We start from the raw sequence: 4,660 nt of genomic DNA on the forward strand, positions 1-4,660 counted from the left end.
TATTTTTTAAAAAAATAAAAAAATTTGGATAAATGTCTGTGTTACATTCCTGTGGCTGTTGTAATAAAATACTGAACTCGGTGGCATAAAAGAAACACATTTATGCTCTTACTGTTTTGGAGGTCAGAAGTCTGAAACTAGTCTCAATGGACTAAAATCAGGTTGTCTGCAGGGCCAGTTCCCTCTGCAGGCTCCAGGAGAGAATGTGTTTCCTCTCCTTTCCCAGGTTCTCAAGGCCACAAGCATTCCTTGGCTCGTGGCCCCTTCTCCATCTCTACAGACAGCAGTGCAGACCATCTCCAAAAATCCCTCTGATTCCAACCATTTTTCCTTTTGCTTCTGCATTCTAGACCATGGTGATTACATTAGTCCCATCTGCATAATTATGTTCCAACTTTTAATCTAAAAGGGAGATCATTGTACTATTGTTGTTCTCTCTGCAGGGATTAAATGTGGACATTAAAGACATAAACATTTTTTAAAAGTCAGCTGATTAGCAAAATATTCCATCTACTACCTTAATGCCCCCTCTTTAGTATAAAAATAATATATTCAAAGTTTCTGGGATTGGGTGCAGGCATCTTTTGGAGGCTCCTATTTATCTGCTACACAGTCTTTTTCAAAAATATATTATTGGATATCATGGCTTCATCCAAATACATTAATGTATTCATCCAAATACATTATTGGATATCTTCTCTAGGGCAGTGATGGGGAACCTTTTGAGCTCGGCATGTCAGCATTTTCAAAAACCCTAACTTAACTCTGGTGCTGTGTCACATATAGAAATTTTTTGATATTTGCAACCATAGTAAAACAAAGATTTATATTTTTGATATTTATTTTATATATTTAAATGCCATTTAACAAAGAAAAATCAACCAAAAAAATTAGTTTGTGTGTCACCTCTGACACGTGTGTCATAGGTTCGCCATCACTGCCCTAGGGCAAAATCATCTAGGGTGAGAATCACTGGACCAGAGTTTGAAAACTAAAAGCAACATGACAGATTCCAATCAAATCTGATGAGACAGATTCCCTTACTCATCTTGTAACTTTGAGCAGATCACTAACCCCTTCCAAGCTCCATTTCTGCAAAGGGGAATAGAGTTCATAATACAACTACCTTATAGACTGGATTTTTCAAAAATTAAATAAAATTATGCTTATAAGATGCTAAGTGTAGGTTATGTGGCATAAGACTATCTCTATATATCTCATAATTAACTCCTATATATATAAAAGCCTAACTGACCATTATGACCAGTCCACCAGTCACTATGATGTGCACTGACCACCAGGGGGCAGATGCTTAACACAGAAGCTGCCCCCTGGTGGTCAGTGCGCTCCCACAGGGGGAGTGCTGCTCAGCCAGAAGCCGGGCTCACAGCTGGCAAGCGCAGCTGCAGGGGCAGGAGCCTCTCCCATCCCCGAACGGCAGTGGCAGGCACAGCGGGCCAGGATAAGCACAAGTGTCATGGCGCCAGTTAGGGGTCCTCCCTGGCCACCTGCCACTTGGCGCACTGCTACATCCCTTGGGGGGTGTTGGACTGCTGGTTTAGGCCCAATCCCTGCAGGCCAGGGGGATCTGGCCTAAACTGGAAGTGGGACATCCACCAAAGGGTCCTGGATTGCAAGAGGGCACAGGCCAGGCTGATAGACACCCCCTCCCAGCCCCCATGCACAAATCTGTGCACTTGGCCTCTAGTATATTTTATAATGAGGTACTTAATGACAAGTCTTAACTTGTGAAATAAGCACAAAATCCTTCATCATTGGAGAAACCAAGATAGCGGCATAGGTAAACACTGGAAATTGCTGCCTCACACAACCACTTCAAAAATACAACTAAAAGACAAAACGAACATCATCCAGAACCACAGGAAGGCTGGCTGAGTGGAAATTCTACAACTAGAAGGAAAGAGAAAAGCACTGAGACTCAGAGGAGGTGAGGAAATAAAGTGCAGAGGTACGGAGGCGCACGCCTAAAGGGCTGGCAGCTGAGGACGCAGCGCACGGGGAGAGGGCTGGTGGCTGAGGACGTGGTTGTCTTTTTCAATCGGGAGGGAGTCTCAAGCTCCCGACTGCTCTGAACTCCAGTTCCGGCCGAGTCTCTGGGGACCCAGACTCACACGGGGAGAAACTGGACTGTCTGGCATCTGGCAGAACTTGAGGGCGGCTTTCTCTCAGAGGTGATTGCAGCGATTACCAGGACACTGAGATGCGGGGCCTCTTAGGGTAGGACTGGGGAGCAGCCATAGCTGCTTGCTCCACCCTGTTGATCCCCTGAGACCCTGCCCCACCCAAGCTGTGCACAGAAGCTTTTGCATATGAAAGGCCTGGCCCTTTGCAACCTGAAAATTACCTAACAAACTGCAGCTGAATCAGAGAGACCCAGAACTTCCAAACGAAGGCCCAAGGCCCCACAGCAGCTTGCATTGCTTCACAGCTGGGCCTCATCTGGGCACCTCCAAACCTCAAACAAAGAAAAGGAATCTCTCCATAGCTCCTGCAGGGTAGCCTCAGACAAAGGCTAAATTAGCACCTCCTTAGAGATCTAAGAGCCAGTGTACCCAGTGGTCAGAGTGGGACCATCCAGATTATAACTCCTCAGATCCATAAGGGACACACTCAGGGGGCAGACTCAGTGAGCACCAAAGCCCCACTGAAGCAAGTCTTGCCCCAGAAGAGTGTCTCCAGCTCAGAAGTTCTCCCACTGCAGACACAGCTGATTCTCACAGCCAGTTGGCCTGGAGGTCAATTCCTCCCAGTGATACCTACAACAATCAAGGCTTAACTACAACAAGACTGTGCACAAAGCCCACAGGGGGGTGAACCAAGAGTGTCCACCTCAAGTAATTGGGGAGGCTGAGCCACTGGGCCTTATAGGACACCTAACGCAGAAAGCCACTCTATCAACACAGGGAAGCATAAAAAATGCGGAGACAAAGAAACAAGTCACAAATGACAGAAATGGAGGAAAGGAAACTACTGGATATAGAGTTCAAAACCACACTTTTAATGTTTTCAAGAATTTTCTAGAAACCAATAAATTTATTGAGACCCTCAATAAATCTAGAGAGACCCTCGAGGTTATGAAAAAGGACCAACTAGAAATTAAGCATACACTGACTGAAATAAACAATATTATGCAGAGATCCAACAGCAGACTAGAGGATCACAAGAATCAAGTCAAAGATTTGAAATATGAAGTAGCAAAAAAACACCCAACAGGAAAAACAAAAAGAAAAATAATCCAAAAATATGAAGATAGTGTAAGGAACCTCTGGGACAACTTCAAGCGAACCAACATCCAAATTATAGGGGTGCCAGAAGAAGAGAGAGAGCAAGATATTGAAAACCTATTTGAAGAAATAATGACAGAAAACTTTCCTACCTGGTGAAAGAAATAGACTACAAGTCCAGGAAGCACAGAGAGCCACAACAAAAGGAATCCAAAGAGACCACAACAGACACATCATAATTAAAATGCCAAGAGCAAAGACAAAGAGGAGAATCTTAAAAGCAGCAAGAGAAGAAACTCAGTTACCCTACAAGGGAGTACCCATTACGACTGTCCTCAGCTGATTTCTCAACAGAAAACTATGCAGGAAATATTCAAAGTAATGAATGCAAGAAACTACAACCAAGATTACGTTATCCAGCAAAGCTATCATTCAGAATTGAAGGTCAGATAAAGGCTTCACAGATAAGAAAAGCTAAAGGAGTTCATCACCACCAAACCAGTATTATATGAAATGCTGAAAGGTATCCTTAAGAAGAGGAAGAAGAAGAGAAATAGGTAAAGATACAAATTATGAACAACAAAATACACATCTATCAACAAGTGAATCTAAAAATCAAGTGAATAAATAATCTGATGAACAGAATAAAACCGTGAATATTAATAGAATCAGGGGCATAGAAAGGAGTGGACTGACTATTCTCGGGGAGGAAAGGGGTTGTGGGGGGTATGGGAAGAGACTGGATAAAAACTGTAGACCTATGGATGAGAACAGTGGGTGGCAGGGGTAAGAGCAGAGGGTGGGGTGGGAACCGGGTGGAGGGAAGCTATGGGGGAATAAAAGAGGAACAACTATAATAATCTGAACAATAAAGATTTAATTTTTAAAAAATTCTTCATCATTTTTGACAAATGTGTCCTCAAGCCAAAGACTGCAGTGTCAGAATTGCAATTGACTAGCAAAAGAGCACAGCTCTCCCCTTGTTGGAGAGGAAGATAGCAATTCTTTGTAGACATCAGAACTGTGACCCCACCACAGATCGGTGCTGGAGCATCAAAGGGACTTGGTCCTGACAGGTTTCTTGGCCTCAGACATTCGGGAAAATGTTAACTCAGTGTTGGGGTAACTCAGCATAGGAGATCAGATCTATGTAAAGCGAGAAGATCAAGGACAAGGGAAAATAAAAACTAAATGTACTTGACTTCTAACCTGGTCCCTTTAGATCAGAGAATCATTAGGAAAAATTCCTGTTTATTCTAGAGGCCCACGGGGAAATCATGTGGTTAGAAGTTGGAATAACACAAGGGAAATGTGCCTGATGAGCAGGTATAGAGAGAGCTGTAGATATCTCCCCTGTGTAGTCCTCAGCTTGTACAATGTTGGGGACAGCACAGGCTGTTGCTTTTTATTTCTAA

Source organism: Myotis myotis, unplaced genomic scaffold, assembly GCF_014108235.1.
Source record: "Myotis myotis isolate mMyoMyo1 unplaced genomic scaffold, mMyoMyo1.p scaffold_m19_p_32, whole genome shotgun sequence".
Lineage (NCBI taxonomy): Eukaryota > Metazoa > Chordata > Mammalia > Chiroptera > Vespertilionidae > Myotis > Myotis myotis.